This window comes from Oratosquilla oratoria, chromosome 14 (assembly GCF_046742065.1).
Source record: "Oratosquilla oratoria isolate Oo_2021 chromosome 14, ASM4674206v1, whole genome shotgun sequence".
NCBI lineage: Eukaryota > Metazoa > Arthropoda > Malacostraca > Stomatopoda > Squillidae > Oratosquilla > Oratosquilla oratoria.
Genome location: NC_134790.1, coordinates 17,149,652 through 17,161,429, shown reverse-complemented (window position 1 = coordinate 17,161,429; position 11,778 = coordinate 17,149,652).

Here is an 11,778-nt window from a genome sequence, read left to right as displayed (position 1 = left end):
GATGCCACAAAGTCCCTGATGCTGCGGGCGTGCGGGGCATGGCCCGGGTCGGCTCTCTCCCAAAAAGCGGAAAGGCAGGTGCGCCCGGGACCTCGGGGTTAGGGGAATCCTAAATATAGAGTTGTAGAAGAGATGATCCTCAGAAATCTCTTCCGTGTGGTCCACGTAGTCTTCGAATGCACGGACCGGGTGCAGTGGATGTGGGCGTCCTCCCTCCCGGAAGGATTGTATTCTGAGAGGGCCAATCATGTCGTCCGCTCGGCCGTTCCTGGCCAGGAATGTTGGTGATGGAGAGAGGGTTAGGGCCGAGCTGTCCTCCTCCAGTTTGGAGATGGACGGGGGGCGGATGATTGCCGCCAGCTGTGAAGCCCTGTAGTCCGTCGTCAAGGCGAGCAGAAAGAAGACACATTGAGGGAAGTGTTCTTCCTCCATAATGGCCCTTTCGAACGCCAGGTACTGCAGAACACGATGCAAGGACCAGGACAGGACCGGTTGATGTCTCGGCTCTCTCGAGGCGCTGATCCCCTTCATTAGGAGGGTTCGCGCCCTCTGTAGCACTCGGATGTTCATGCCAAAGCGTAGCGGATCAGTGAGGGCTGTATAGTGAGGCAAGATAGTCGCCGGTGCCCTGTTGGTGGAGGTAGCCAGCCAAGTCAGGGAGTCCGGAACCATGCTGGAGGAGATGGTCACCATCACGCGTCTCCGAAGGCAGTTCCGGAATCTCCGTCAGCAGGACCCACGCTGCCGCACTGAGGACGGAAGGTGAGCTCTGAGCATCTTGTCTGCTGCCTCTGTAGAGAAGAGTTGGCTGAGAGCTCCCCGTAGAAACTCCAAGTATCAAGTTGGAGTGACGCTTGGAGAGGCGCGGTAAGGTTGTTGGCTAGGCAGGCTGACCCCAGTAGAAGGGGAGAAGGGCCCCATCTCATTAGCTCCCCGAACCACGGCTGGGTTGGCCAGTAGGGAGCTATCAGGAGGACCTGACCCTTGAAGGACCTGAGGGTCTGCATCACCTTCAGGAGGACTAGTGTCGCTGGAGGAGGAAAATGAATACGTACTTCCAGCTGTTCCAGTCCTCCGTGAAGGCGTCTGGGCCTCCTGTGCGTGTCCTTTGGATGCAGGTGAGGTAGAGGGGGAGCTGGGTCGTGTTTGGGGAGGCAAACAGGTCCACCTCTGGGGTGCCGTAGCGGAGGGAGAGCGACTCGAACACTTGTGGGCGTAGTTGCTACACTACGTAGGTCTCTTGAAACCTGGATAGAGCGACCGGCGTAGGGCCCCCGACCGAAGCCAGGGACGCAACAAGCTGTGGAGTGCTGAGGGTATTGGCCCGGGTAGGTCACGCGGGAGAAGCAGTAGGCTCCTGTCGACCTCCCGTAACAGCCGTCGGCGCCCCGAGCGGCTCAGTGGAAGGGCCGGGGTCGCGAAGTTGAGGCAACCTCCCCTCCCGCCACCGAAGGAGGGAGAACGTGTGAGAGAAGCACGCTCTCTTGGCGCAGGGGAACACCCGAAGAGCGCTGACTGTGTCCCACTCAATCCCGAGTCAATAAAGTCTCTGTGTGGGAGCAAGGGCAGACCCGTCCCAGTCCACCCCGAACTCCACGTCCGCCAACACTCTCAGAGCCCCCGAGATGTCGGCCGATGCACCCTCCCCGGTGGGCAAATGCATCAACTAGCCGTCTAGGAACATGAGTGTTTTGACGCTTGCTTCCGTCCAGCGTACGCCTACCACTCTCACTAGTTTCGTGAAGATCCTCGGGGTAAGCGAGAGACCGAAAGGGAGTATGCGAGGCCGAGTTCGTTTCCGAGCGACCAAGTCCGTGGGCGTTAGTCAAGAGTCTTCGTCCTGGGTGAAGACGTTCCCTGAGCGTCTCCCGCTAAGACGGGCCTGGACCCTCGGTATGTGTCCAACTTACCCCAAGTCTTCCCGCGGGAAGTCCTCGAAGCCCGTGGCGAGCGTCCTCATCCAATAGTGTGCTATGGCAGTTTGTGACGTCTCATCACCCACAAGCGGACTTCTGTATGTTTAATACCTGGTGACATCATGTGATTATGCTGTGACGTCACCGGATTGATCATGGCGCCCTAGGATCGTCTCGTGACGTCACAGGGACACAAATTGACGTCATAGGACTACATGGTGACGTCAATTTATCACATAATGACGTCATCTTATCATACTGTGACATCACTGAGTCACAGTGAGCGTTGAAATAAATTTTGACATGGTAAAATTCTGGACCATCATGACTGTAGATTAAATTAAGTGGAATAGGAAAAGTCATGTTCATTTCGACCTAAGCCACAGTGAGCGTCGAAATTAATTTTAACATGGTAAAATTCTCGACCATCATGACTTTAGATTAAATTAAGTTGAATAGAAAAAGTCATGTTCATGTCGACCTGACTCACAGTGGGCGTTGAATTAGTTTAACATGGTAAAATTCTTGACCATCATGACTATAGATTAGCTTAAGTTGAATAGGAAAAGTCATGGTCATTTCGACCTGAGTCACAGTGAGTGTTAAAATTAATTTTATCATGGTAAAATTCTCGACCATCATGACTGTAGATTAGCTTAAGTTGAATAGGAAAAGTCATGTTCATTTCGACCTGAGGCACAGTGAGCGTTGAAATTAATTTTAACATGGTAAAATTCTCGACCATCATGACTGTAGATTAGCTTAAGTTGAATAGGAAAAGTCATGTTCACTTCGTCCAGAGTCACAGTGAGCTTTGAAATTAATTAAACATGGTAAAATTCTCGACCAACATGACTGTAGAATAGCTTAAGTTGAATATGAAAAGTCATGTTTATGTCGACCTGAGTCACAGTGGGCGTTGAAATTAGTTTTAACATGGTAAAGTTCTTAACCATCATGACTATAGAGTAGCTTAAGTTGAATAGGAAAAGTCATGTCCCTTTCGACCTGAGTCACAGTGAGCGTCGAAATTAATTTTAACATGGTAAAATTCTCGACCATCATGACTGTAGATTAGCTTAAGTTGAATAGGAAAGTCATGGTCATTTCGACCTGAGTCACAGTGAGCGTTGAAGTTAATTTTAACATGGTAAAATTCTTGACCATCATGACTATAGAGTAGCTTAAGTTGAATAGGAAAAGTCATGCCCATTTCGACCTGAGTCACAGTGAGCGTTGAAATTAATTTCAACATGGTAAAATTCTCGACCATCATGACTGTAGATTAGCTTAAGTTGAATAGGAAAAGTCATGTCCATTTCGACCTGAGTCACAGTGCGCGTCGAAATTAGTTTTAACATGGTAAAATTCTCGACCATCATGACTGTAGATTAAATTAAGTTGAATAGGAAAAGTCATGGACATTTCGACCTGAGTCACAGTGAGCGTTGAAATTAATTTTAACATGGTAAAATTCTCGACCATCATGACTATAGATTAGTTTAAGTTGAATAGGAAAAGTCATGTCCATTTCGACCTGAGTCACAGTGCGCGTCGAAATTGATTTTAACATGGTAAGATTCTCGACCATCATGACTGTAGATTAGCATAAGTTGAATAGGAAAAGTCATGGTCATTTTGATCCGAGTTACAGTGAGCGTTGAAATTAACTTTAACATGATAAAATTCTTGACCATCATGACTGTAGAGTAGCTTAACTTGAATAGGAAAAGTCATGTCCATTTCGACCTGAGTCAGTGTTTTTTTTTTTGTTTTTTTTTTAAGGTCAAGGCATTTTATTTATGTAATACCTAGCACTTTGCGTCAACTTAAACTGTACTATTTAAAACTGATTTTCCTCTTCTCATTACACTAAATGATTGTAAATTATCTTTGAACTAATTCATACTAATTTTAACTAACAATAGACTCCCTAAGCCTAAAGTTCTTTTGTGTTTTACTTGGGGGTGGAACATCAGGTAAGTCATCTTTAAACTCGAGCCAAGTGAAGTTGATAAGAGGTTGGCTGTGGCTCATGAGAAGGGCTGGGTGGTAACTTTTTTTTTTTTTTTTTTTTTTTTTTTTTGCTTAAGAAACCTGGAAGGAGGGTGGTGCCGTGAGGCGTTAGAAGACCATTGAAGGTCGGAGGTATGGGGCTGCCGAGGCCTGATGACCCTCGGGGAGCCACCCTCCGTATCATAAGACACGTCCCCTTGTCCTCCGAGAGGCCCGGGTTCTTACCACGGACAACTTGAGGACGTATGGGGAACGGATTACGAGTGGAAAAGGTCAAAGTCTACGCCTAGGGCCTGACAAAGCAAGCCATAAGGCGTTAGAGGACCATTATTGGTCGGAGGTATGGGGCTGCCGAGAGGCCTGATGACCCTCGGGGCGCCACCCTCCGTAACATAAGACACGTCCCCTTGTCCTCCGAGAGGCCCGGATTCTTACCACAGACGACTCGAAGACGTATGGAGAACGGATTACGAGTGGAAAAGGTCAAAGTCTACGCCTAGGGCCTGACAAAGCAAGCCATAAGGCGTTAGAGGACCATTATTGGTTGGAGGTATGGGGCTGCCGAGAGACCTGATGACCCTCGGGGGCACCCCCCTCCGTACCATAAGACACGTCCCCCTGTCTTCCGAGAGGCCCGGGTTCTTACCGCGGACGACCCGAAGACGTATGGGGAACGGATTACGATCGTATAAGGTCAAAGTCTACGCCTAGGGCCTGACGAAGCAAGCTATGAGGCTGTTAGAGGACCATTGATGACCGGAGGTATGGGGTTGCCGAAAGGCCTGATGACCCTGGGGGGCGCCACCCTCCGTACCATAAGACACGTCCCCCTGTCTACAGAGAGGCCCGGGTTCTTACCACGAACGGCCTGAAGACGGGGATGTATTGCGATCGTATATGGTCAAAGTCTACGCCTAGGGCCTGATACAAACTGTGAGGCAATAGAGGACCGATGATGGTCGGAGGTATGGCGCTGCCGAGAGGCCTGATGACCATGGGGGGCGCCACACTCCGTACCATAAGACACGTCCCCTGTCCTCCGAGAGGTCCCGGGTTGTTTACCAGGGACGGCTCGAAGACGGGGACGGATTGTGCTCGTATAAAATCAAAGTATACGCCTAGGACCTGACAATCCAAGCTGTGGGGCGTAGAGGACCATAGAACATAGGTAAGGGGCCGCCGAGATCAGAAGCCCCCTTCCACACTACCAGACTCGCAGCAACGGGCACAAACCGGAGCACAAGATATAAGAAGGCAACATTCGGATCACTAATAGGGTAGTCGAAGAATGGGACAAACCAACAGCCAAGCGGAAAGCGTTGAAACTAACAGACGCTTAACCAGCAGGAAACGGGATCGATCGCCGGCTCCCATGTGAGCAGCGGGTTAACCACTCCGTCCCGTTTCCGCGATCTCAGTGACGGGCCCGGCTCGAGCTAGCCGGCTAAGAAGGGAGGGGATAGGGAGGGGGAGGTGGGGTCGACAATGCGCATGCCTGCAGAGAGCCGGGAATTTTAAATTTCCGATGATTTTGGCGGAAAATTCAACCACACCCAACCTTCGGGAAATGGCCATATGACCAGGAGTGTGGTATGGGATTATCGCTATAGCTTCGCTGTGCAGGTTTCTTTCAGTCGATAATAGGTTACCATCATGAGTGAATCTAGTTCAACATCTGTGACATTCATTTTATTGAAGTATAGTTTGTAATGCATCAGGTCTATATAAATTGTCTGAAATTAGTCAACTTTGCTCATTGCCAGTTTTATATGATGAGAGACCCCGAGCTGCACAAAGCATAGTTGCCCCTTATTAGAATTTAAACTGGAAACACAGAAAATTTATTGTTGATGAGTAACTTTAACCTATTTTAATATTTATCTAATATAGATAAAAGTTTCCTATGTTATCCAATTTTAACGTCACAGTAAACATTAAAAAGTACAACAAATTAAAAGCCTTCCCCTAAAGAACTTATGTATGATGTAACTGTAGCACGTTTAGCATACACCTACATTAGAGTAAAATAATGAGTAAATGAGTGAAACAAAACTAACCCACTATCGGAGAGAAATAAAAGTAAAGATACACGGACATCCGCATTTTTCGATCACTATCTGTGGTCCTCTTCAGCGGATGAAGAGGACCACACCTGCTGAAGTGGACCACAAATAGTGGTCGAAATATACGGATATCTCTCTACCTCTCCTCTTTATTCTTTCCGATGGTGAGTTACAGTTTTATTACACCTATATTTTACATCTCAACATGCATAGTTTGTTTTAGTGACCAGTTTGCGAATTCCTTAGGGTGTAACGTGATTTCCTGCTTATTACCATATTCTTTCCAAGGCTTTTCGTTTACTTTGGTAGCCTAACCGACTCTTCAAAAGAAACAAAGAAGATAGATAGATAGATAGATAGACTTTATTTGGCAATGAATCAATGTACATGAAGTGCAAATAATGACAAGAACACATAGTTCGAAATAATAAATGTAAATTGCCGAAGATAACACAAAAAGCATGTATGCTTATTTCCATTGTGGTCCTCATCAGGTTATTATTCTACACTAAGTCACACGGACAACATACATAGGGGGTTGAGGGGACCAGAGACACTCATGAGTAATACCAGTCAGTACACATATGACACATAAGCATTGTTATAGTTTTGCTAATATTACTGAAATGTTTGTACACATAGGAACATTGAGTCCAAAAATTTGAGCACCATCCAAAAGGAAGATAGCGTTAAGCAAAGGATGTAGAATATTATAGTATATCATTAGACTTCATAAAGCTTTCCCCCAAGTTTATGATACGATCATTCATATTATCAAGTCATATTGTGCCACTAATTTCACTAAACACAGTGGAACATCCATAGCGACTCGGTCTGATTCGTTCCAGTTTCAATTTGAAGTTGCACACATGATAGACTTGCAGATGGAACCAGAGACCCATGATGCCATCCACGACAGAGATTCGCTTTTCGAGAAAATGCAGGTGCAAGTAATGCTTTTTGATATAAAAGACTGCATAAACACAAACACACGAAAACACGCGTTCACACATACACACGTACATGAAACAAAACATAAAATTAGAAAAGGAACAAGTTAACGCGATGAGAACGTTGATAAGAAAAGTAGTAGACAAACGAAGATGCATTATAGTGGTAGGATGAAAAGAACATTTACCAGTAAGATAAGAACGAGAAAAAAATAATAACACGGACGATCAGATTAGGCAGATGTATCCAAGATGATACAACACAATTGAAAAAGAAATAAAATGACAGGCATGGAATGAATTGATGGACGTTTAAGTAAGAAAGGATACAAGAGAGGAAGAGAGAAAACGATGAATTCAGTAGAAAATATAAAAAAAGACAATGGAAGACGAAAGAGGACTACTAAGTATTTCAGCGGCTTTGACCCATCGTTTTTCGCTCATATTCCCGAAATAACCATTCACATCAGCATGATATATTAGCAAGCCTAATTCACACCCTGCCCTAATTTTTGACGTTATAGTGCATTCACACGTGTATTTAATTACGGCCTTTACTCTTGATATTAAGTGTGTCGTAGCCGACACCCGTGAAGTAAATCGAACAAGTGAAGTTGGGAGGAGGATGGGATACACAAGGTAGTTTGTGATGACGTCACAATTTCACTTGTTCGATTTACTTCACGGGTGTCGGCTACGACACACTTAATATCAAGAGTAAACGCCGTAATTAAATACACTTGTGAATGCACTGTAACGTCAAAAATTAGGGCAGGGTGTGAATTAGGCTGTGCTAATATATCATGCTGATGTGAATGGTTATTTCGGAAATATGAGCAAAAAACGATGGGTCAAAGCCGCTGAAATACTTAGTAGGTGTGTGTACTTGCATTTGGAAAAGATACTGGACAAAGTGCCGCACAAGGAATCAACGTGGAAGCTAGCAAGCATGGGGAGTCTTAAAGGAAGTACGGTAAGATGGATAATAGGTTTTTTATGTAATAGACATGTGAGAACAGTAGTTAGAGATGAAAAGTTGGACTGAAGGGAGGTGATTAGTGAGGCACCAAAGGACAACTGGCACTTGTAATGTCTTTACTGCATATCAAAGACATGATAATTGGAATAGATAGTTTTACAAACTCATCTGAAGATGATGCTAAGATCACGGAGACAGTGAAAATGAAGAGGAATGTAGAAGAGCTACGGGAAGACTTGGGTAAGGATTATGAATTGAGTAAGGAGTGGAAGGTGAATTTCAATACAAAGAAATGTAGAATCTCTGAGCTGGGTTAAAAGTAAAAACGACCAACGAGAAAATGTAGAATGAAAGATGGGTTAAGAAAAAAGGTAAGAAAGGAAAGGGATTTAGTTGGGAGGGGGGTTAACTGGGGGTGATCTAGCATTTTATGATATGTATGAGGACATAATGAAAGGATAACTGACAATCTGACTCGCCCCAGGCAGGAATGTGCAGCTGCAGTCACTATACCTAAAGGAAGATATAAGAACGCTAATGCGCTCCAAGACAGTTGTTTGAATACTAATACATAGCCCTCCTCCGTAAACTCACCAGCACACAAAACTGCAAAAGTTCCAGGAAATGACAATAACATGCAAAGAAAATTGTGGTTAGAATGGCCCCCTCTGAAAAATCTACGGTCTATGCTAGCCCTACTCTAGACCAAAGGCAGATTTGAAATAAAGGTACGATAAATAAACGCGACATAAGTTTCAGTAGGGTTTGGCTGCACTTGGTGCGTCGTGGAGTCCTTCGGTGTCCTTTGTGGGCCTGTTGGATTCTTGGACAGTGCTTTGAAGTGTGGGAAAACCACATCCGATTTATTTCCTGTCATTCACAAGTGAGGCAGGGATGCGAAACGCATCTTCTGCCTCACTCCGCATTGTGTGTCACTGCTCAAGTACTTTTGAAAACCTGTATATACTGGGCACTGGACAGAGTTAGTGATGGATGTCATTGTGGACCATCTGTATGTTAAGATATTTAATGGGAATAACCAGAGTCACAGCATGCAATTCCGCGTTCTATTCAGCGTCTGTTGTTTATATCCAGGGGCTTATACGATATGGCGCACGTGGGTATTGCATCTCTATGAAATAGACACGATAATATTGTCATTGTAACACATTTGGCGACACTAAGGTTATTAACTTTACCTTTACTGACAATGTTGTAACCACTGGAACTCAACTTTCTTGAACCAAGACCAAGATTCAGGCGTTTGGGAGATCACTAGAAGAATAAGTTCAGTCTGTCCGTTCATGTGAAACAATGAGGTCATGGAAAGCTTCACATATCTCAGTAGTGTAGTGGGTCATATCAGAAAATACTTCGAAGGCGTTAGCATTGGTCATGGTACTCGTACAACCAGAGTATATATATGGCTCTGTCGTTACGCACACGCGTACACAACTAAGGTCTGAAACTTCAAGAATTCGATGGTGCTCCCACTTTTTTTTAAGACTGTAAGATATGAACAGTGACTGCTGACTTGCAGAGGCACCTTTATATCTGGCACCAAGCGCCCTTGGAGAATCATGGGGGTATTATTGGAATGACTTTGAATCAAACCAGAGACTGTCCCCTTAGGATTTGTTACTAGCATAATTTCTGAACATAAACTTGGTGTGTCTATGCATGTATGTAGTCTATACAACATTACTTATTTGCTTTTCTTGGGGTGTCCTTTTTATTATTAAAAATGTCCGTTTGTGCACATGACTGATGTAGTGGATATGATATACAGGGCTGGCTGCGTCCTGATGAAGAGGTGCCCGTTAAATTCTTCTGCCAAGGGACTAGTCAGGAGCAATACCATGACTTTGAAGAGAACATCAAGGACCAGAGTAAGGAAAACGCACAGATATTTAATTTTCAGTTTTACATACCATACATCCAAACCCGAAAATAAACCCAGTTGAAAAATACAACAAAACCAAGTACGAAGGACAACAGACGTTTAACGTGTGTAATATGTGAGTGGATTTGAAATTATGGAACACTTTTGTTCCAATACTATTTCTATACTTCATAGTTATTGAACACATGGCACTGAATTAACACGCTGTAGTGACAAACAGAAATGTATATGTGGGCTCGTAACTGATTATGGAAAAAAGAATCACTTAGTGAAAAAGGATAGTGTAATAAAAATTGCTTTGTACTTGGCTTATTGTGATCGTTTTCTCTGCCGGGCGCGATTTTGAACAGTCCTGACGTTATTATATTGTCACCAATCAAATTCTTGGGTAGATGTGGATGACTATCAAAGAAAATGTAGGCTTCTGGGTTAATAAGTAATTATTCTGATATTCTATTTGACATTTCAGAAAATATCTGAAGGAGTAACATTCTGATCAGACACGTTGATGCACGATGACACACAAATACTTTTGGCAAAACATTTTGAATCTACAATCATCTGGATTCCATTGAACGGAAACATATAACGTGAGGCTCTCCCTCTTGCAAGGAGATGACCAGCTAAGTCATGCATCATCGATGGAGATTAATATAAGAGTTTGAAGGTGGAAGGTTGTGGGTCATTAAGTGTTAAAGAGAAATAGAGAATGAGAAGTAGAGATTGTTAATCTGTCTTGTTGGGTTGCAATAATGTCTCTACAAAGGATAGATGAAACTAGGTCAAGTTGATGGAGAAGTAAGTTTTCCCAGTTTGAGTCCAGTTCTCAACAGTTATACTCTAGGATCAAGTGGGATACTGTTTGGGCTGGTGGGATTGTATATTTATAAGAATAGGTCAGAGGTCATTGGTTGAGGGGTGGATCGTTGCCATAGCAGATCTTTCAGTGAGTAATATGGTTGTTGACTTGTCATATTTTGGAAAGGAAAGGGTAGCTTTAATGGAAGCGGGTTTCAGGTCCTTTGTAAGGAGCAAGATGAGTTTGAGTATGTGTGTGTACCTGATTGTATCTATTTATTTGTAGTGTGTGTGGGGGTTGGTTGGTACATACACATGTATGCGTCATTACAAAAAAGTATATATATATATATATATATATATATATGTGTGTGTATATATATATACATATATACATATATATATATATACATATATATATATATATATATATATATTCATTGTATATATGGGCAGGAGATTTTCTCTCAAGCATGTATGGTTAAACTTAATGGCAAGATTATTATTGCAGAGTTTTTTATCTGCCTTTTCTCTTTCTCTGAGAATCTTTTTCCCTTCCACGGGAAGTTGTCTTATAATGTCACCATATGACATTGTTTTGTCAGTTACTTTGGGCATGGCTTTACCAAAGTGAAAAACTGGCCAGAACGCGTTTTCACACTACTTAGTGCTTCATCAGTGGCTAGACTGTGAATATCTGATTGAATTATTGTGTTTATATATTGTTGGTGGTGGTCTGATATTACATTTTGGGGCTTCTGATTGGCTAGTGGGCTGGACTGGGACTCCCAAGCTATTCTACTTCCTCATTGGTCGGCTGTTGTGTGACGTCATCAGTATTGTGCCTTCTTTCAGTGGGCTTAGATCTCCTTACGCTAGGGAGGGCTTCTAAATCCCTAGTTTGTATATTAAGATTGGGAGATGTTTCTTTAATAAAGAGAGCTTCGAGGATAGGTAGCCTTCTATGGTCTTGATTTGTTGCCAGCACTTCTGTGTTTTCTATTAGAGTTTCTTTATTTAAATTTCTTTTGTGAGCAGAGTGATGGTGGTTTCTGGGAGCTCCTGAAGAGAGGTGGTATGATAACCGGCGTGAGAGCTTCATTGTTGTCATGCCAATATAGTTTGAAGGTTGGGATGCACAGTTTCCAAGTTT